This window comes from Alnus glutinosa, chromosome 4, assembly GCF_958979055.1.
Source record: "Alnus glutinosa chromosome 4, dhAlnGlut1.1, whole genome shotgun sequence".
Classification (NCBI taxonomy): Eukaryota; Viridiplantae; Streptophyta; class Magnoliopsida; order Fagales; family Betulaceae; genus Alnus; species Alnus glutinosa.
In genome coordinates this window covers 10,224,825-10,248,969 of record NC_084889.1, presented here as the reverse complement: position 1 = coordinate 10,248,969, position 24,145 = coordinate 10,224,825, and the positions used below count along the sequence as shown (strand labels likewise).

The 24,145-nt window shown below is 38.2% G+C and overlaps 2 pseudogenes; one reads left to right on the top strand and one right to left on the bottom strand.

Moving 5' to 3' along the window:
- Window positions 1-13,210: 13,210 nt before the first annotated feature.
- Window positions 13,211-16,759, bottom strand: LOC133865466 (putative receptor protein kinase ZmPK1; annotated as a pseudogene).
- Window positions 16,760-19,690: 2,931 nt separating this feature from the next.
- On the top strand, window positions 19,691-22,619 carry LOC133867264 (putative receptor protein kinase ZmPK1; annotated as a pseudogene).
- Window positions 22,620-24,145: the final 1,526 nt, after the last annotated feature.

Here is a 24,145-nt window from a genome sequence, read left to right as displayed (position 1 = left end):
AGGCTTTAGAGGAAATATCACGTCTCTAAGCTGTAGAGAATTCACCACCGAATTCTGTGTTGAAAGCATGCTTCAAGCCTCTTATTTATAGGCTTTGGAAATCCAAAATCGACTAAAAAATGGAGTCTGAAACACGCGCGTCCGGACGGGTCAAGTTTTTCTTGTCCGGAAAGTAATTCTGGAATTTTCTGTAGGGCCGTCTGGACGGGCAAATCTTTCCGTCCAGACGGAGGCCGTCCGGACGCTTCTAGGGTCCGTCCGGACGCTCAAATTACATCATTTTTTCTAAGCTTTCCAATGAAGCCGATTTTGTCCCAATCCGATATTTGAGTAAAAAGTTATGACCAAAATACCCGAGGGTGTCCGGACGGCTTGACCGAGCGTCCGGACAGTCAACTGCAACCGCCTCTCCAAGATAGCGCTGAAAGCTTCCATAACAAGGCCGCGTCCGGACGGTTGCACTTCGACTGCACGAAATTACCATAATAAGGCTTGGAGCGTCCGGACCTTGAAGGCTAACGTCCGGATGGTTGAACTGGTGCACGCAATTTCCATATATGAAGCTTGATCGTCCGGACCATGAAGGCTGACGCCCGGACGGTTGAACTTTGTATGCACGTTCTTGCCTTATAGAGGACATCGTCCAGACGGTAGTAGCCGTCTTCCCATAACTGTGTCTTGAGGCAGAAACCCTAATGCTTGTCAAACCCTGAATGGCGTCCGGACAGTATAACCCCGTCGTCCGGACGGATGCGCTGGAACACTGGGATTTTCTCGAACTCTGAAGAGTGTCCGGACGATTTTCCATTACGTCCGGACGGATGCAATCTTGAACTGTTCGAAGCTTCTAGACACTGATGGGCGTCCGGACGGAAAGATCTCGTCGTCTGGACGGATGTTGCTGACTGATAAGCGTCCGGACGGAATACCACGTCGTCCGAACGGCTGACAGGGAACCGAAATAAATCCTTGAAAACTTCACAGAATCTTCTCGAAAAACATAGCTGAAGAGTAGATTCTGAATAAAGCAGCATCCCCGTGAAAGCAGCATCCCCGTGAAAGCAGCAACATTACATAGAAGTGATTTTGTCCAACATAATGTAGCCAACACAAAAACTAACATGCTTTGATGTTTAGTATTTGAGTAATTCTAGAACTCATACCCATATCCCTCTTGTATTTGTCTAATAATGATGTGGCTTTTAAAATCACCATTGTACTTGTGATTGATCATTATTGAATTTTAATCAAATGGTAATTGTAAAAGCCACATCATTATTAGGACACAGGAGGTGGTGAAGACACCCACCATGAGCATGATACTATGGAAATTGCAGCTAATGAGGGATTTAACCCTAATGCACCTTAACTTTTGGCCGCAGCTGCTCGTTTGGTTGAAGCTCTGTCGAATGCGCACATGCCTAGATAGCGTGTAGGAGAGCAGGGTGGCTAGTTTGAGAATTCTGGAGTCATCATTTGCCTACCGTCAATGGTACCAGGGAACATCTTAGCCAGAGAATTGGCCCAATTCTGATTAAGAGACCAAGAGTGTGGGCTTCCAATAGTTCTAATAACTGCACAAGCTCTCTTTTAAATAGGCTCATGTCTCTTAAAAAAAGTAGGATTAGGAAAAACCCTAGACCCCATGCTGCTACATACATGGCCACTAAGGTTCTTTCTTGTGTAAATTAGGTCAAGTCCAATAAGGATAATAATTAGCTTGAGGATATATCTAGAAGGAAAAAAAAAAAAAAAAAAAAAAAAAAAAAAAAAAAAAAACTAGCTCCAATAAGCCTAGAACACTTGTCATCTCATTACTTGTTTTAGGTTACTATTAATTACAATTAATTTCACTAAATAATTGTGATTCCACTCTAGTATTTATTTTGATTAATTCAAACTCCCAATGACTTTATTGCATTTGACCCATCCATGAAATAATATGTATTTGAATCAAATTCATAGATAAATTGTTATGTTAATTCACTACCTTTTTATCCTTGAGTACCCAATTTAATCTATTAATTACTATGGAATATACTGTATTTGCAAAATTATGAAGCCTCGTAGAAACGTAGCAGTTTGTGCAAACACATGTGATCTAGGAGGTGGTGAAGAGAGTCTGATACTAAAAAAATCTCGGTTAACGACAAAGTTAACTCTAATGCGGCTCAGCTCTTTGCCGCAGTTGCCCGTTTGGTAGAAGCTATGTCGAATGCGCACATGCCTAGATAGCGTGCTGGAGAGTAGGGTGGCTAATTAGAGAATTTTGTAGTCATCATTTTCCTATCGTCGATGGTACCAGGGAATATCTTAGCTATAGAATTGGCCCAATTCTGATTAAGAGACCAAGAGTGTGGGCTCCCAATAGTGTTTTCTAATAACTACACTAGCAACCTTTTAAATAGGCTCATGTCTCTTAATAGAAGTAGGACTAGGAAAAACCCTAGCCCCCAAGCTACTATATACACGGCCACTAGAGTTTGTTCTTATGTAAATTAGGTCAAGCCCAATAAGGGTAACAATTAGCTTGAGGATGAACCTATAGGGAAAATAAAACTAGCTCCAATAAGCCTAAAACTAAAAATAAAAAATCACATTTCATTTGAAAACAATTTAATTTTAGGTTGCCTTACTAAAATGCTTAGGCCAAAGACTTACAATCATCAATTCCCATTAAATCTATCTCATGTCGCTTCGATTAAATCAAAGGATTATGAACTCCTTATTGAGGAGTAGTGTTCTCACAATGCTACATGTGATCACCCAACGCACCGAGATTTTGACCATAGTGTATCAAAGTGACCTCCACTTAACATTTAAGTTTACATTCCTCACAAGATTGAGAGTCAAATGCTATAAGTAGTGGTGAATTCAAATTATTCTTATTGACAATAGTTTATAAAGAATAACAATTCACATTGTTTCTTTTGTCCATTATATCCACACCAACATATCAATCAAAAATCTCCACTTCACATGATCAAGATAGATCATCATAGTTGATATGTTATAGTCTTATCAAATAGAATGTCTAATCCCATTAATGAGTATGATTCGTATGAACAATAGTTATAAGTTACAAGGTTTATGGTTTAAGATCTTTTGTGTGATAATCTCATTGACACACCTCAATCCATATTCAATATAACTTAAGGACTTACATGTATATATAATAAATAATTAATACAATCATGTAAATAGCAATATGCCCAATGTTCTTGAAATAATTTAGTAAATAAACAACTTTATTTAATAAATTTAAATGTCATACAACATAAAGTTTTAGGGCATAAACCCTAACACTTCTATAGGGTAAACATGTGGGATATGTCGCGAATTCCAGGCAAGTATGGTGCCAGAGAAACTCTGTATGCTATAGGGTCAAACCTCTCGACTACCAATAAACAACTTGACAAATCATGGATTTAACTTTCCCTTTCTGCCGAATCACACAACACCATACATTGTTGTGCCTTTCAAGAACACTTGGTCGCCTGCTTGGAACTCTAAGTGGAGCTTGTCCGCATAGCTCTTCTGTCTAATTTGGGCGGTCAACATCCTTTGTCAGATGAAGGAAACCTTTTCTCTCATGTCTTGTTCAAGATCTAACCCCAAAAGTTGTCGTTCACCCACTTCATCCCAATACAAGGGTGAACGACATTTCTTCCGTATAAACCTTCGTATGGTGACATCCCAATAGATTCTTGAAAGCTATTGTTAGGGGCAGACTCGATCAGGCGCAGGTATTAAATCCAACATCCCTTGAAATCGAGTACATGCATCTTCAGTATGTCTTCCACAATCTAGATGGTCCTCTCCGATTAACCATCGGTTTGCGGGTGGTAGGCTAGAATGAAATCCAGATTCATCCCATCACCTTCTACAAGCTCGTCCAAACCTCGATGTGAACTGAGGATCTCGATACGAAAGTATAGTAGCTGATACACCATGTAGCTAGATGTATAGGTCTGCCAGCCTTTGCATCAAATTTGTGATCTTGATGGAAACAAAATGGGCACTTTTCATTAGCTTGTCGATTACTACCCATATGGCATCTTTTCTAGTCGACGCCTTTGGCAAACCCATTACAAAGTCCATAGCAAATTCCTCCCATTTATACTTTGGGATGTGAAGCGGCTGTAGGGGTCCACAGGCTGCTAGTGTTCTGCCTTCACTTGCTAGCAAGTGGAACATTTCTCAAGTACCTCCCAATCTCCATTATCATGTTATTCCACCAATAGCGTTCTTTCATGTCCATGTACATCTTAGTATTTCCTAGGAGTACTATGTAAGGGGTCTAACGGGCTTCCTCCCAAGATATCTCTCTTAAGCTCGTTGTCATCTGGTACATGTATTGTAACCCCTCGACTTATAAAACAAGTCGTAAGTGGAATTATATGAATTCCAACGTGACGCTACTACTTATAAAATTCACGTAGATCGGTGTTCAAGAATAGAAGCAGAAATGAGCAACACCCAAATCGTGTCTAAGATGTGTATGTGTTTATGTTTAGCACGACCATTCTGTTGAGAGGTATCAGAACAAGAATGATGGGGAAATAGTCAATTTGTTTGGGAGTGGTAAGAAAGGTAGATTCACGATACTCTATGGCATTATTAGAATGAAAAACTTTTATGTTTCGGGAAAATTGGGTTTGAAATTATCTTCTGAAATTTAGAATAAATTTTTGGAAGTTCAAATCGATTTTGTAGTACAAAAAGTCATGTGTGTCGGGAATAATCATCAACATAAAATAGCGGGATCTCACCATAATGGGAATGATGTAAGGCCGCAAACATTAGAATGAACTAAATCAAAAGGTGCATAAGAAATGAAGTCACTATTATTAAAAGGATGTGTGTTCGATTTTTGAAATCAGAATTTAATTCTTATTTGGTGTGCGAATTTCGAGGTTTGATTTTGTGAGATAAAATTAGAAAAAAGTTGAATAAAATTTGATTTGTTTAGAAAAAGTTGAATAAAATATTATTTGTTTTTTGAAAAAGCAAACGCAGTAGCAAAAAGTTGAATAGAATTAGAATTCCACTCTTACATCCAAACAGACCATAATAGCACTTTGCTTTCAAAGTTGACAAGCAACACAGTCAAACGACTCAAACCTAACTGACCCTAATGTACTGACCACTGGTGACTAAAGAATGTACATGAGAAAGAGACACATGTCCAAAACAAGAATGCCATAAATTAAGAGTGGTGGATGGCGATCGAGATGAAGTAGCAGTACACATGGTGAAAGGAAGATGGAAATGAGAGTTCAAACAAATATCGAATTTTACGGACGATCCCAATTAGTTGACCAGTCTGTGGATCCTGCACATCACAATCTCTATTAGAAAAATACAACTCTAAACCAAGTTCACAAAGTTTACCAACTTATAAAAGATTTAAGGAAAGATATGGAAATAAGTATGTGTCGGACACAAACAATTGTAAGGTGAAAACAAACCCAATGTGACTAACATTTATATGTGAATTGAATCATTAGCAGTGTAAATAATGTTGGAACAGGTAAAATGAATTTTGAGTAACGTATGGAAGAGTCTGGTGTAATTGATAAGTGTTGAATATTTACATTCAAAGCACCTTAATTCACATTTGTTAACCTTAGCTTGTGTTGTAAATATAATGTTTTATTATGTTTTAGTGTTTTATGTTATTTTTAGGTCCTAATTTAAAAATAAGAGCAAAATCCTTGAAAAAGGCCTAAAATGTATTAAGGAGTGATGAAGATTGGCGTAAGAATACAACACCAGCTTCGGTCAATCGATCGACTAAAGTGGTCGATCGATCGACTAAAGAAGTCGATTGATCGACTCCACATCTTCCAGAAGCGTCAGATATTTCAAATGTGTTGTGCGGTGGAAATGAAAAGCGAAGATGTGCAGCCAAAAACGAATTTCGTCACTCTTCTTCTGTGCAGTAGAAACGATTGATGGGTTGTGTGGCATAAATCTCTTCTCCCTTGATATTTTTAATTTTCCTTTCTCTATAAATAGAGATCCAACGTGAGAGAGAGAGAGAGAGTGATGTATCTTTTGAGTTTTAATTTAATTTTTCTCTAGATGCATCCTTAATTTGTTTTTCAAGTAGCATAATTTCTTTAATGCAATTTTTGTTTTACTTTTTCTAGAGAAGTCCTTCTTAGTTTATTTTTAGTGACTTAGTTTTATTTGCTGCATAGCTTTAGTTCTATTTTCCAAAGCTTTAATTCTATTTGATGCACCTCTTGTATTATATTTTCCAAGGAGTTTATATTTCATTTTCTTTAAATTCAGTTTTTATTTATTGCATCTCTTTTAGTTATTTCTTCAATAGTTTTAGTTTTATTTTCCAAAAAAATTAGCTTTTGTTTTATTTCATTTTCAAGTCTATTCCATATTACCCATAGTTTCCAATTTCTCTAAAAGACATAGGTTTCTCTTCTTCTATAAGATATTTCCATTTCAATAATGAGTAACTAAATTTTTAAAGGGTTTTGATGGAATTCTTTCCAAGTGCAATGGCTTAATTATGTTCTCTTAGGATTTTTTGTGTATGTGTAATGATTATATAGCCTAGAGGATTGCAAAACTTTTTGTTAATTGATCTTAAATTGTATATTTATTCATGAAGAAAAAGTTTATATTGTCTATAAGAATTGAATAAAATCAAACACTTAATTTTTCTATGATTAAGGGAACAATGACTATGTAATGATGCTTTTTGACATAAGTTTAAGTGAATTTGATGAGCCATGCTAGGGAACACGAATCACTCCACACCCTTTGTAGTTTAATTGTATTTCATTGTAGTGTAATTTAAATGCGTTTTCATTGTAGTTTTAGTAAATGATTCGTGTGAAACTAAGATGTCTCATGCTTATTTCTTGAAATATGTATGCTTATTAGAGAGATTTTATAGGGCATGCAAGGGTCACGAATCGTTTCACAAATAGATGTTAGGTGAACGATTAGTGCGTAAAATGCCTTATCATTATTTCTTAAACAAAGTATTTTCATGTCGAGGTCGTCGTATGGTTGACACCCATTACGCGCTCATATTATGCATATAAATGAAAATCCAAGTGAGACACAATCAGCTATTGGTATGCGGTTTGGATGAAATTAATTCCCTATATTTTTCCTTATCTCCATTTTAAGGGTTAAATACATACTTGCCCTTTCAGTTTCACTTTTTATCAAATTTGGTACCTGTGGTATATGAAAAGACGGAAATGGTACCTCCGTCTGATTTCTCGTCCAAAACTAATGTCCACCCACGTCATTGGGTACCTAAAAATTTGAAGCGCAGAACCCAATTCTTTACACATCGTTTCCAACAACATGACAGAAAATGCCGTGGGTGGACGTTAGTTTTAGACGGGAAATCAGACAGAGGTACCATTTCTGTCTTTTCATATACCACAGGTACCAAATTTGATAAAAAGTGAAACTGAGGGGGCAAAAAATAAAGGTCGTAAAGCACAGGGGGCAAATATGTATTTAACCCCCATTTTAATTACCTTTACTTTATGTTATTTTAGTTTTAAAATTAAAAATAAAAAAAATTTCTTTTCTGAGTTGAATTGGATAAAATCTTGAGTATTTCATAAATCAAAACAACCACTACAGTCTTTGAGTTTTGACACGCTCTCTCTAGTGCAAAGATTCGTACTATTGCGAGTGGTTATAAATTTAAAATTCACGTGTTTGAATTAATTTTCAACGTATCAGTAATGTGATTGTAGCAAGCAGAGTCAACAAATCAAAAAGAATTACCTAGGAAGGTGAACATGGTGATATTGAGATTGGACTTGACAAAACCTGATGGATAAAAGCCTCAATTTCAGCGGGATAAAGAGTTTTGCGCTTGGGTGCAGCGTCTGTGACAGACTTGTCTGATAGATTAGTATGAATGACAATAGCAGCCTTCTAACTATGATCCGTGTTATTTCCTCGAGAAAACCGTTTTCTACACTCGTTGGACTTGTTGCCAAATTTTTGACAGTAATAAGAAACTGTACATTTTAATTAGAAGATGAAAATCTGGTTGGAATAGAACTAGAAGCATGCATACCAAGGTCACGTGCATCAATGGCCATGACAATCTTAGAGGTGTCCAGCTTCATAGTACATAATCAAGTCTCTTATGAAATTAGTTCACCAAGGGAACTTTCCAAAGATGGAAAGGGTGAGCGATGTAGAATGGATGCCCAAGTAGATTGCCGTAAGGAATTGGATGAGGTGCATGCTACCGCGAAAAGAGATGTACGGGGAGTTAGGGGTGAAAATGCAAATAGATAATAACCGCCCACATCCGGTATCCGCACTTAACCGATACATACTATCTGCATATGTCGATGTGAATGTGGTTAGCAAAAATTATTATCCGCATAGTAACCGCATCCACATTCCCTTTATATATATATATATATATATATATATATATATATATATATATATAATTAAATTCACTAAAACGATGTCGTTTTTAATTTTGTAAGTTTAGGACCTTTAAGTTATGTTAGATTTTTTCATTATCATCTCAAAGTTATATCTCATTACATTTACTTTTTTTCTTTTTTCTTTGGGTAACCCTGATGTGCAAATTTTACTTGCAAGCGCACGAGTCGTATGTAGCATAGTGCATGCAAGTGCGAGATCGTATCCATAGGGAAGTGTGTGCAAACAAAAGAAAATCAATTTCTATTTAGATTAATTCTATTTTAACCTAGAGCTACGTTTTGGATTTTTTAAGAACAAAGAAATAAAAAATGAGTAAACAAACACAAAGAAGAAAAACACTAAGGTATTGGAATCCACCAAACCAAATCAAACATCATACTCTTGCATTCTATTCATAAATTTGATTCAAATGAGCTCGATATTCAAGTTCTTATACAATAAAGTGTGAAATCATTTGATGAATCCAACTCAAAAACAGATCACAACGATTATCCCTTAGAGTAGAAATCATCCATTGTATCCGTTTGTCAGACAAATCACAATGAATATCCCAATATCAAAGAAATCAATCGATGTATCCATCGGTTGAAACACAACAAATATCCACTTAAAATAAAATTCTCAATCTAAAAGAAATAAATTCATAAATTGAAATAGAACTCAAATATAAAATGATAAAAAAAAAAAAAAAAAAAAAAAACATCGAATCTACGAACATCATGGCAAGAATATATGTGTATCATTGATGAGGTTTCATCCTCAATCTTATTTGAAGATTTTAGCCTCTCATGACTAAAAACACCAAACAATCTTGAAATGAAAACATAAAGAAATAAAGTAAAATGATGAAGAAAGAAAGAAGAATAGAGACTAAATAACTTTAAATAAATTAAAGGAAACACAAAAGAAGTTTAAACTTACAAAAGAAAGAACAAGACGAGAGCTAAAACAATGCTTTGAAAAGAAAATGTGTATATACAATGATCGATGATCTAAGTGGTGCCTAGCACGAGGTGTTTATAGTACGTAGAAAATTAGGTTAAAACCTAAATTTTACAAAATGACACTTTTACCCCTCAAAATCCTGATAGGGGAAAATAATGCTAGGGTTTATGGCCATATTTTTAAAATGGCGCATCTACCCCTTAAAAACCTAATAGGAGAAAAGGATGCTAGCGTTTTAGGGTGTCAGCAGCCGTGAGGAGAAGAAATTACCGTCTGTTAATTTTTTCGCTTTTGCGCTCGAGCAACATGTAAGTGCATTCGAGCGACTTGTAAGCGTGCTCGAGCAACATCGCAGTGAATCGCACACTGCACTTGAATGCTTTCCAAGTCTTCAACTCTCCTTGTGTCTTCAATAATGCTGTCACATCAGCCTTAACATCTGTGCTTGAATGGCTCTAAAAACGCCATTTTTCCTTAATGGCCTACAATTTACTAAAACACCACAACTAGCAGAAAACGTTAGAAAATAACAAGATTAAAGGTCTAACTAATGTAAATTAAGGGGTCCAAATATAAAATAACTGGCACTCATCAAACTGAAATCACAATTACTCTATGAGACAATGGCTCTCTATGCCTGATAATTGTGAATTGTGTAACAAATGGAATTTTAATTTATTTAAACTTGCATATAGTAATAAACACATTATTTAATATTGGATATAGATTTAGATAGTAATCCAAAACGGCAATTACATCATGTGCGGATAATAAACTCCAAATGCAGATAGTAATTGCATGATGCGGATACCTAAAAGTGATAACCACATTGTGTGGATGTGAATGCAGATATTGCTAATAACCGTATCCGCATTTTCACCTCTATCAAGATTTATCGGTCTGATTGACCCATTATGGCTCACAAAAAGACAATTGATCCCAAAGATAAGTTATTTGTGAATAAAACTCAATAACAAACTAACTTGGTTCTTGGCGCATGTGATTGAGCTTGGTTAAAATCCAAAAACACTAAACAAGGTTGGTAGTGTTGTAACGTTGAGCTAAAATGTCTCAAACATCCTTGGCATTATCCCACTGATGGAGACGACACAAGTGTTGGAAAACCAAGAAATAATCTTTTAATGGATACTTTGCCATATTCAGAGGTGGCTAGTAAATGCAGAAACAGATTCTTCTTTCCTGGCAACAGGCTTAGGTTCTTTGCCAGAAACATACTCCCATAAAGGCAATGTCCTTTGAGCTACCTACTCATAGACTAAGCGCAAGCATGGTAGTTAGTGCCATAAAGAATGATTGAGATAGGTTGGATAATTTTTTTAATATTGGGAAAAGTGTTAGTTTTTGTGCTGGGTGCATTCTGTTGGACAAAATCACTATCATGTACTGTTACTGATTTCACAGGGATGCCGTATCAGTTCAGAGTCATCAAATATTCAGAGTTTATTTCTCTAATATGGAAAATGGCTTTATTATGACAAGATCAGTGTCACAAGCATTAAGAAGGAATTTTCGAACTCCAAGGAGACTCTACAAAGTCTACAGCTCAACAAAAGTCGAATCCCAAGTTTATCGTCCGAACGGTCTAGTGAAACGCCTGGACACTTATCGGACAATAACATAAACAATGATGCTTTTAAATCAGGGGTTTAGTCAATTTTTAGAGGTCTTCTTCAAAGATATGTTTTTAGAAGATTCTGCACAGATTCCAAGTTAAAGAAATCGGATCCCTTGCATCCGTCCGGACGACGTGGTATTCCGTTCGAACGCTCATTAGTCAAGCAACATCCGTCCGAACGACGTGATATACCGTCCAGACTCTCAACTGTCCAAGCATCATCCGTCCGGACGACGAGAACTTTCCGTCCGGACCTTCCTCTGTGCTGAGAAGCTTCAAACTGCTCCAGCTTGCATCCGTTCGGACGTTTCTGCAACACGTTTGGACGACACTCAGTGTTCGACCAGCTATGGGATTTCTTTCCAAAACACGGATATGAGAAGATCGCTAAAACCGTCCGGACGATGTGGATTCCCGTCCTGACGCGCTCATCCATAAGGCAAGTTGTGCATTCAAAATTCAGACCTCCGGATGCGCTAGCTACATATATGGAAATTGCGTGCATCAAATCAATCGTTCGGACAACCATTCCCTTGGTGCTGACGCGCGAAGCCTTAATATGGAAATTGCATGTAGCTGAAGTCTGACCCGTTCGGACGACAGGGAAACACCATCCAGACGCGGCTCAAATCAGGAAAGAATTTCAGCGAAATTTTGGAAAGTCGATCGCACAATTGTCTGTCCGGACGCCTTATGTCTACTGTCCGGACAGCGCCTAGATTTATCAAGCCAGACGCTCATTTGAACCTACAGCCTATAAATAGAGGTCCTTAGGCTTGAGAACTGCAAGAATTCGGTGGCGAATTCCATAGTGATTAGAGAGTTCTATTTTAGAGTTACTGTGCTGATCTGCTCACTCTCAAGCCGTTGCCAAGTGATGTTGCTGTGCTGAAACTAAAGTCTATTTTAGGGGTTAACTCTAAGGTAAATGATTCTATTGAAGACCCCTTCAAGTAGGTGACTCGGTTGGGAGACGTTCATATTGGGTTACACGTTAGAGTTCAAGATACGATCACTGCATAAGGGTATGTGAGTGCTACTGCTTTGTAACTAGCTTTGTCTTTTGAATAGTGGATATTCTGCGTTTGGCTGCCATGTAGTGGTTTTTCTCTTAATTGAGTTTCTACTTCGTCAACAAAATATCTGCCTCTTTATTTTCCGTATTGTGATATTTTGTTGGACACTATTGCACACACTTGATAAATTAGAAGTCTATTTAATTTTTCAAAAAAGTATTTATATGGAGATTGGTTGGTTAATTTATGTGGTATTGAGAAGAGGTATTAATTTAGTAATTTCTATGGCATTGGGAAAAGGTTGGGCCATTAGGAATTTTTTTTTACGCGAGATTGAATCCAGTATGGTTCGGTGCATGGTAGGTTATGTGCGCTTGGTTTGAGGGCTTGGATTTGGTACGGCTGTGCTTAAAAAGGGACTAAGTGAGCTTGGGTCAAGGGTCAGGATCAGGTGCAGTTGCGTGCCCACTGATTTTGTGAGCTTGGTTAGGGCGATGATTAGGTGTGGCTGTGCTTAAAGCAGAAGCGTGAGCTCAGCGGAATTCAAATCTGTGGGTACGTGACGCTTGGAGTATCCTTGAGGCGTGTGCTTGCCACAGATTAGTAGATCAGTAGCTTTTGATCTAGAATCCGAGGTCCTCTTCTGAAGACGATGGCCATCAATGGTGTGTGGAGCGTGTGATTCACACACATATATACTAGGGCGACGCGTGGCAACCTAAATCGGCTATCGGCAACTGCCATAGTGTAGATTGGAGATTGTAGCACTTGTTGGTATAACTATTATACTAAAACATGGCAGAAAAGCCTCCAAATTTTGTTAAAAAAAAAAAAAAAAAAAACCGTGCGTTGGCGGTTTCTTAATGCTATAGACAAGGCCATAGAAATGTGACTTTTGTTAAAATACCTAATGAACTGAATATTGTATTTGTGTGTTGTAATCGTAAGTCGGAAGGGTTTATTTGTAGTTGAATAAAGCCTATTAAAGTAGAAAATACAATTAGAGAATGAGTAATGATTGAACACCACCTAAAGATACAACTTTTCACCACCTTGCCTCATAGGCAAGGTGGTCTCCCACTACTTTTTGAGTTTTTTTATTTTTTAAAAATAAATTAAGGTAGGGGACCACCTTGCCACATATGTGGCAAGGTGGTAAAAAATTGTCTCTTTGGGTGGTGTTCAATCATTACTCATACGGCCAATATCACAATACAGAATTCAGAATATATTGGAACACTTGCTATGCCTGAAGCTGTTCTTCAGTTCACCTAGAAGATCATGGAATGTTCATCCTCCCGGCGCAAAAGCAACTCTACTACCTTCCTCATGGTGGGTCTTGCATCCTTGTCTTCCTCTACGCATTGCAAAGCAACTCTAAGAAGAACTTCCATCTTATCCATGTCGTACTTTCCGTCTGTCATGGGGTCTACAATATTCTTAATGAATGACTCGTTCCTTGCGGAGGCTTCCTTCACTCTGTCCCTCACCCAGGTGACCATCCCACCTTGCTCTGTTACTCCTCCACCGTCAACGGTAAGGATATTTGTTTGGCTCTTTCAGGTTACCATTTCCAACACGACAATCCCATAGCTATAGACGTCCACTTTGGAGGTGATTGGGAGCTTGTAAACCCACCCATTCTGGTGCCATGTAACCTCTAGTCCCTCTTATCCTTGAGAAGGCCATATTGTTGGACTCACCTCTGTTTAGGAGCTTGGAAAGGCCGAAATCTGCCACCTTCGGCCGGTAATGGGAGTCCAAGAGAATGTTCTGTGGCTTTATATCGCAGTGTAGAATCCATTCCAAGCACTCCTCATGCAAGTAAGCCAATCCTTTGGCGGTGCCCAAGGCAATTTCGAACCTCTTCTCCCAATTGAGTGCAGGGGAAGAGAGGCTATCTGCTAAGGATCCACGCTCCACGTATTCATAAACCAAAAGCCTCTGCTTTCCCTTTGCGCAGTATCCCCACATCTCTATCAAGTTCATGTGGTTCAATCTCCCTATGGAGCTTACTTCTGCCATGAATTCAGCTTCTCCCTGCGCAGCTTCATTAAGTCGCTTGATTGCTGCAACCCGATGGTCGGACAATACCCCTTTGTAAACAACCCCTCCGGCTCCTCTGCCTATCTCTTCGCTGAATCCCCGTGTTGCCTTTTTAAGCTCGGCGTAGGAGAATTTTCGAAATCCAACGGCGGCAAGGATGTATCCTTGTACACCTTTGTCGGGGTTTTTTCCAGCCTTAAACAGGAAGCCCCAGACCAGCAACAAACAGGTCAGCTCTACGCCTCCTAGTGCACTGACAAACCAAAACAAAGACTTCAGGGACCGGTTCTCATGGCCATTTTCGTACATTCTACTTAGCCGCTGACGGACTTCCCCATGGCAATCTAACATTACTTCTTTATCAGAGGAAATGCCAGCTTTGGGTAGTTTTACATACATATCTCCATCAAAATCTGCCGTGTGGTGTCCGTTGAGTAATAGTGCCTTGGGGTAGCAAGAAAAGATGCCTGTGTTAGGGTCAAATTTGAATTGGAACCCTTTGTATTCGCCGCACATGTTCAAGCATTCCTCTTCACATTCCTGTAATGTAGAATTTTTTATGTAGTTCTTGTCATAGCCATAAAATTCTACATTGGCAAGCTGGAGAAAGCGAAACTGACTAGAATTGCAAGAGATATTGAACTCTGGTTCGCACCCAGTAGACCAGTCATGGGGATTTTGAATCTTGTATCCTTGGATGCAAGCGCATGTCCTACCCAAAACATGATCGTAACTACACAAACTATTTGGTCCGCAGATGCCATTAACCCTACATGGTTTCATGATGGCTTGCCATGTCACAACCCAATTCTTCTCCACCCCATTTAGGCTGTACAATCGAATGTTACCTGTGAAAGTATCGATAAAATGTCTAAACAATGAATGATTTAACAACATGATATTATAGCAGAAGTCATGATCGAGTTCAAATTCTGTCTTCATCATTCACCTCTCATTTTAATTAAGTATTTCATGAGTTTGAATATACTTTACCTTCCAATGTTTTATCTTTTTTTTCAATTTTGGCTCTAAAGTGAAAAAATTTGCTATGTGCCCCAATCAAGTTTTAAACATTTTCAATGTTGCTCATCCGTTACTTAAGTCCGTCCTTTTTAATCGAAATAAACTCACATGTGATGTATGTGGGTTTTTAAGAGAAATTCTTCTCGAAATATCTCTAAAAAAAAAAGACTAAAATAAAGAAAAAAAAAATTATTGGGGTGGCCAACCGACGTAGCAGTGGCAAATTACTCCCGTGGCCAATGAGAGTGGCCTAAGCCACCCCAAACCCCAACCACCCCCCATTTGGCCACATAGGGGCAGTTGAACCACCCACAGGTCGGCCTAATGGCGGTGGACGAGCCACCCCCTAGGCCAAATGGGTGTGGCCGGCAACCCCCAAATGGTTCATGGGATGGCTTCGGGTGGCTTCCAAATTTTATTTTTTATTTTTTCAAAAAAAAAAATTTTAGGGAAATTTTGAAAAGATTTTTTTCTTAGAAACTCATGTGCATCGCACATGGGTTTATTTCTGTTAAAAAATACAGACTTAAGTAACGGATGGGCAACATTTAAATTTTTTAAAACTTGATTGGGACATATCACAAATTTTTATACTTTGGAGACAAGATTAAAAAAGAAGTGAAACATTATAGAATAAAATGTATTTAACCCTTGATAAAACGATTAAATTTACCGTCGGGATCGAGGGTTAACCGCCTTTTAAGCACCATGCCAAAATCTGCTGCTTTAAATTCCAAGTCGTCAGATGACCTGAAATGGCCTGCGAAATTCAGTATTGCTGTTTTGCTGATGTTGTAGGTTGTCCTTCCTGCTTCCCAAGGTAGCATCCATGGGTCTGGCCAGTAAACGCTGGATATGTTTGGACCATGGTATAGTAGGCGAAGCACGTTATCATTGTCGAAGAAAAGCTTATAGTATCCAGAAGAAAAATTGCTTCGGCTTCTGGATGAGATAAGGCTGGCATCTTCCGTTAGTAGTTGGGGAAGAAGGGTATCCGTAGGTGAATCAAAGCTTTGCCAGAGGAAAACACCATCTGATGTACGGAGAACAAGATTGCCGGTGTTGAGGAGCTGTAGTTGCACAGAGGAGGCCGCTGATGAGGCCGTTGCAGCAGTCCAGATGGTGAGCCTACCTGCATCAGACAAGATGAGATTGCCATTTTCCAAAAGGGAAAGCCTTGAAGCTTTTCCATTGACTGGTTGGTCTCTGTTTGCCATCCAGACGACTGTCGGGTTTGAGGACTTTGTGAACCATATGGCAAAGCTGAAAGCGTTTTCCCCAACAGAGAAAAACCCAGCGCAAAACTCATCATTTGCAGAAACCAAAACATCACTTGGGTTCTCAACGGATAGAAATGAGCCTTTGAGGAGGTAATCATATGTTACGGATGAAGATGGATAAGGAATTTGGGTCAGAAAGAGAAGAAGAATGAAATATGAAATATCCATGGAGCTGGTGCCTACTTAATAATCGTGGAAGCAGCAATTCTAAGTTGTCCATTACCATAATATATAAACCAATAAATCAAACAAAAAGTTTGCTCCCATGTTTGTCTGAAAGGAAGACTTTGAAAATTCGCAGGCGTCATTGCCATCAAAGTCTTGATATGTCTGGAAAAACTTGTTTGAAACTTGAGGGCATCATATTTTAAGGACAAGAAAAACGGTGGCCAAATTTTGCTACTTAATTCGAAATTATACTTGCATTTCTTTTTATTTCTTTTTAAGACGGTGCCCACCATTGCTACTTAATTTGATTTTATTTTTTTTAAAAATATTTTTATATCATATTAATCACTTCTTACTAATACTCAAAAAAATAAAAAAATAAAAATTTACCTCAATTATGAGTGGAAGGGGTTGCCAAACAGGCTCATTGGGCCATTTGATCACAACCTCCTTTCTTCTTCTTCTCTTATTTTTATTTCTTCCAAAAAATATCAACTTCAAAACATTTTAATTTTTTTCACTTTTTATATCATGTTAACAATTTTTTATTACTATTCAAATAAAAAAACCTATTACAATACAATTTTTTTTACTTTTCTATACAAATTATTTCTACTTCATATCACATTAACAACCTTTTAGTATCGCTTTAAAAAAAAAAAAAAAAATCATCTCAAATATAAAGGAAGGGGTCGTTAAACGGGGCATACCGTAACGAGTGTCCCCTGTATTTAATAGTCGCGAGGTCCCTTGAAATGTAGGTCTTCTCTCCCACTTACCAAACCCAATAGTGGGTGGTTGGATTCAAGTCGGATAACGTTAGCCATCTAGAGATCCTACAGGTCTTGGGGCTCAAATTAGTTAACGATTGATAAGGGGGTGGGTTTCCTAGTGGTCTAGGTCCAAAAGGGTCATCATCGACGAGGCCCTAGGTAACCCAGGCACTACATGAAACATAAAAGAAGTAAAATATATTCCGTCTAACGTTGGAGACTGGAGAGTGGAGGTTGGCTCCCTCCAATCAACTACTGTCCTGGATGAGATAGTGCAACTGGAGAGAGTTTTCTGTTAGTAAATTTGTTAATTAGAAAGTTAACCACTCTGCATCTATGTTTGATGTTGGGATAGCTTTATAAGGTTGAACAGTTCTTTGCCTACCACGTACCAGACCTCACCTTAATGTTAGTTTATGATTGCTTTTTTTTTTTTTTTTTTTTTTTGATAAATAGTTTATGATTGCTTTGTTCCAAACGGAGGAGGGTAAAGCTTTTCCCCTTAATTGGTACAAAAAGAAGGAAAAATTAGGAGCTTTGACTAGTTGAGAGACATTCAGACATTGGAAACTTGGTTTGGTCCAATTAAGGATGAGAACAACTATGGAAGCTTTTTCCAAACTTTGCTAAACAATTATGGTGGAAAAATACCAAACCCAATTTGAGATCCATTACACACAGGAATAATTGAATTCTACATGATAACTGTTTCTTTTCTTTTCTTTCTTTCTTTCTTTCTTTCTTTCTTTTTTTATTTTTTATTTTATTTTTTTTTTTATTTTAAATTCAATAATGAGACAAGGGTTATAGGGAAAAAAAATAAAATAAAACGGGGTGGACTCCCCAACAACAAAACCTAGGCAGAAAAGACAATACAAAAAAGAAAACAAATAATAGGCAATGGATCCAAAAGGAATCTAGGCCACTCTAAAGGACACACAAGGTGGTAAACAAGGGCAAAATAGCTTAATTAGGAGCCCCAAGTGATAAAGGCAACAACCACCGTTAAACTGTGGTTGCAAGGGAAGTACTACTAAGAACCGAAACGGAGCTGTCGAAGAGGAACAAATGCCGACTAAAAAAATAAAAAATATCTTTTTCATTTTTTAAGCAAACTTGTCTTTGAAACCTTATTTCACTAGAAAAAAATCGTTTTAAATTATGATTAGGCTTTTTTTCTTTTTAATGCTATGAATTAATTTTTTTTTTTAAAATCAGATGATATTAATAGTCTTGTTTCGTTTTGATGTCTCTGGCGACGCTAAGCAACTAGAAGTCATTCCTATTGGTAAATCTTTTGACTCCCCAAGGAAACAGAAAGACTGGTCATACTGACTTTTGGCACCTCCGATAGGGATAGGATAGGCTGCTTGTAAATTGTAAATTGTAACTTTTGACCTATTTGTTCGCACAGCGTTGGACTTCCAATGTACATTGAATAATGTAATCCTAATCTAGAATATTTTCTCCTTTGAAGTTTATATATATAATTTTTTTTTTTTTTTGAGAAGTGAAAATAAGAGAAAATGATGTGGATCGCTAAACAGGACCGAGCATCAACTCTAGTTTTAAACTCACGCTTTTTCAGATTTACATCAAATTTAGAGAAAGTTGAAATTTTAGATTTACCTCAAATCGATCGGTAAAAGTATTGATCTCTTTGCGTAGATCACGTTTCTGGGGTTAGATTTGAGTTTTAAGGCTTAGACCTTTTAGAATCAAGCATCTTTCTGCATTGTCCGTCATTGACTTTGTTAGTGAAATTGATACCTTGGGGGGTGTATTAGTTAATCATAATATAGTATTTTGAGACACCACACAACTCAAAAACTTAAGCTTATGTGTTTGTGCACAACCATGTTATATTAACCACTCATACTTCTTCCATCTTTTCAACGTGGAATTCAATCAATTTACACTTGCACACATATATTCAACAGATTTAAGTATATATCGGAGGTGGCCCTCACTAATCCCCCTGTGAGCCTTTCTGCCCTTCCTGGCAAATCTATTAGATCGGACATTTGGCGTTTGAACATTGTGCCAATAGTTGGTGCCGTCTTAAAAAGAAATAAAAAGAAATGTAAATATAATTTCAAATTAAGTAGCAAAATTTCCCCTCCGTTTTTCTTATCCTTGAAATATGATGCCCTCAAGTTTCAACCAAGTTTTTGAAGACATATCGACTTTGATGGCAATGACTATGAACTTTCAAGTATTCCTTTCACACAAACATGGAAGCAAACTTTTTTGTTTGATTTATTGGTTTATTATGGTAATGGACAACTTAGAATTGCTGCTAGCTTCCACATTTATTAAGTAGGCACCAGCTCCATGGATATTTCATCTTTCATTCTTCTTCTCTTTCTGATCCAAATTCCTTATCCATCTTCATCCGTAACATATGATTACCTCCTCAAAGGCTCATTTCTATCCGTTGAGTACCCAGGTGATGTTTTGGTTTCTGAAAATGGTGAGTTTTGCGCTGGGTTTTTCTCTGTTGGGGAAAACGCTTTCAGCTTTGCCATATGGTTCACAAAGTCCTCAAACCCAACAGTCGTCTGGATGGCAAACAGAGACCAACCAGTCAATGGAAAAGCTTCTAGGCTTTCCCTTTTGGAAAATGGTAATCTCATCTTGTCTGATGCAGGTAGGCTCACCATCTGGACCGCTGCAACGGCCTCATCAGCCGCCTCCTTTGTGCAACTAAAGCTCCTCAACACCGGCAATCTTGTTCTCCTTACATCAGATGGTGTTTTCCTCTGGCAAAGCTTTGATTCACCTACGGATACCCTTCTTCCCCAACAACTACTAACGGAAGATGCCAGCCTTATCTCATCAAGAAGCCGAAGCAATTTTTCTTCTGGATACTATAAGCTTTACTTCGACAATGATAACGTGCTTCGCCTACTATACCATGGTCCAAACATATCCAGCGTGTACTGGCCAGACCCATGGAAGCTATCTTGGGATGCAGGAAGGACAACCTACAACATCAGCAAAACAGCAATACTGAATTTTAAAGGCCATTTCAGGTCATCTGATGACTTGAAATTTAAAGCAGCAGATTTTGGCATGGAGCTTAAAAGGCGGTTAACCCTAGATCCTGATGGTAAATTTATTAATTTAATCCATATATGTAGGCTCAAACTCGTAGAATACTTAATTAAAATGGTAGGAAAATGATAAAGGCAGAATTTGAACTTGATCATGCATGACTTCTGCTCTAATATAATGTTAAATCATTACTTGTTTTAAAAACTTAAGAGATGTCTGGGTGTCATCAAAATTTATACTATATTTTACTGTTTTACAAAAACATGTTTGGGTTATTTTTTAGAATACTAATTTTACTCAGATTTTATCTCTAACTTTTTCTAATTTTGTCTCAGATTTTCTGAACCATCTAAACATAATTTCAAAAAACAAGTTCACTTGGTATTCACAATTTTGAATATAATAGAATATAATTAAAAAAAAAAAATGAAACACCCAAACGTTACCCGTAACATTTTATCAATACTTTTACAGGTAACATTTGATTGTATAGCCTAAATGAGGCGGAGAAGAGTTGGGTTGTCACATGGCAAGCTATCATGAAACCATGTAGGGTTAATGGCATCTGCGGACCAAATAGTTTGTGTAGTTACGATCATGTGCTAGGCAGGACATGCTCTTGCATCCAAGGATACAAGATTCAAAATCCCCATGAATGGTCTACTGGGTGCGAGCCAGAGTTCAATATCTCTTGCAATTCTAGTCAGTTTCGCTTTGTCCAGCTTGCCAATGTTGAATTTTATGGCTATGACAAGAACTACACACAAAATTCTACGTTACAGGAATGTGAGGAGGAATGCTTGAACATGTGTGGCAATTGCAAAGGGTTCCAATTCAAATTTTCCCGTAACAAAGGCGTCTATTCTTGTTACCCCAAGGCATTATTACTCAACGGACACCACACGCTCGGTTTTGAAGGAGATATGTATGTAAAACTACCCAAAGCTGACATTTCCTTTGATAAAGAAGTAATGTTAGATTGCCAAGGGGAAGTCCGTGAGCGGCTAAGTAGAATGTACGAAAATGGCCATGAGAACCGGTCCCTGAAGTCTTTGGTTTGGTTTGTCAGTGCACTAGGAGGTGTAGAGCTGACCTGTTTGTTGCTGGTCTGGGGCTTCCTGTTTAAAGCTAGAAAAAACCCCGACAAAGGTGTACAAGAATACATCCTTGCTGCCGCTGGATTTCGAAAATTCTCCTACACGGAGCTTAAAAAGGCAACACGGGGATTCAGCGAAGAGATAGGCAGAGGAGCCAGAGGGGTTGTATACAAAGGCGTATTGTCTGACCATCGGGTTGCAGCAATCAAGCGACTCAATGAAGCTGCGCAGGGAGAAGCTGAATTCATGGCAGAAGTAAACTCCATAGGGAGACTGAACCACATGAACTTGATAGAGATGTGGGGATACTGCGCAATGGGAAAGCAGAGGCTTTTGGTTTATGAATACATGGAGTGTGGATCCTTAGCAGATAAACTCTCTTCCCCAGCACTCAATTGGGAGAAGAGGTTCGAAATTGCTTTGGGCATCGCCAAAGGATTGGCTTACTTGCATGAGGAGTGCTTGGAATGGATTCTACACTGCGATATAAAGCCACAGAACATTCTCTTGGACTCTAATTACCGGCCGAAGGTGGCAGATTTCGGCCTTTCCAAGCTCCTAAACAGAGGTGAGTCTAACAATATGGCCTTCTCAAGGATAAGAGGGACTAGAGGTTACATGGCACCTGAATGGGTTTACAAGCTCCCAATCACCTCCAAAGTGGACGTCTATAGCTATGGGATTGTCGTGCTGGAAATGGTAACCGGAAAGAGCCAAACAAATATCCTTACCGTTGACGGTGGAGGAGTAATAGAGCAAGGGGGGGTGGTCACCTGGGTGAGGTACGAAGTGAAGGAAGCCTCCACGAGGAACGAGTCATTCATCAAGAAAATTGTAGACCCCATGATAGACGGAAAGTACGACATGGATAAGATGGAAGTTCTTCTTAGAGTCGCTTTGCAATGCGTGGAGGAAGACAAGGATGCAAGACCCACCATGAGGCAGGCAGTAGAGTTGCTTTTGCGCCGGGAGGATGAACATTCCATGATCTTCTAGGTGAACTGAAGACCAGCTTCAGGCATAGCAACTGTTCCAATATATTCTGAATTCTGTATTGTGATATTGGCCATATTTATTTCCTTATTTAGGTTGATTATATTTTCTTGTATAAGTTTGAAAAATAAATTTGACTTCTAATATACCAAGTGTGTGATATTGTGTAACAAAATATCTAAATTGCAGAATTTAAAAGAGACAAATATTTTGTTAACAAAGTGGAAACTCTGTGAAGGAAAAAACCATTCCGGGGCAGCCAAACCCAGGATATCCAATATTTAGAAGAGAAAGCTAGTACATAAAAATTAACACTCACATACCCTGATGCAGCAATCATCCCTATGACTCTGATACAAAACTCATCGTGAACGTTTCTCAATCAAATCTCCTACTTGAAAGGGTCTTCAATGAAATCCTTTACCTTAGGGTCAACCCTTAAGATACACTTCACACGAACTGTTGAGTACACACTGACAATGGCTAGAGAGCTAGTGGATCTTTAATTCTCCCTAAACACCCTCTCTAAGCACTATGGAATTCTCTACTGAATTCTTACAAGTTACAAGCCTTGAGTCACCTATTTATAGGCTTACAGAAAACCTAATTCTGTTCAAATTCGGACTCTGGCGAGTAGCATCCAGACAGTCTTCTGCGACCGCCTTTCCAGAATAGCGCAATTCTTTCCAAAACAAGACCGCGTCTGGACGACTTGACCAAGCTTCCGGATGGTCAACACTGTCACTCATTTCCGCATCTGTAAAGGAGACCTGGAATATTCTGGAACATTGGGAAGCGTCCGAAGGTGTTGCCTTGTCGTCTGGACGTCTGGCAAAACCTTCCCAAATATTGTCATCTGAAATCCAACTTCGTGTCGGACTCGGAGTAACTTGACCTAGCGTCTGGACAGTGTAGCTCAGTCATCCGGACAGCTGCAATGCTGAAACTTCTAGACACTACGGGGTGTTCGGACCCCTTCAATGGCCCGTTTGGACGGTTGCACAGAAACCGACTATTTTGACTTAGAAATTTCATGGAATCTTCATGGATATCTTCTACAAACTTGTGATTAGATACAAGGCATGAAATGAGACATTGTCCATATTACTTGAAGACTCTAAATAGAACTGCAATCTTGTTAAAAAGCAACTATTACATAAAGTGTTTTTGTCAACCAAAATGTTGCCAATATAAAATACTAACAAAGTTGATTTTATTCTATAATAATATTTTCAATAAATTCTCTAATTGTATTTTCTATTTTAATATGCTTTATTCTAATACAAATAGACCATTCTGATTTATGATTACAACACACAAATACAGTATTCAATTCATTAGTTATTTTAACAAAAGTTTGCATTTCTATGGCCTTGTCTATAGTATTAAGAAACTGCCAACACATGGTTTTTTTTTAACAAAATTTGGAGGTTTTTCAACCTTGTTTTGGTATAAGTGTTATACCAAGAAGTGCTACAAGCTCTGATCTACATTGTGGCAGTTGCCGATAGCCGGTTTAGGTTGCCATGCGTCGCCCTAGTATTTATGTGTGTGAATCACATGCTCCACACGCCATTGACGGCCATCGTTTTCAGAAGAGGACCTCAAATTTTAGATTGGAGGCTACTGATTTGTGGCAAGC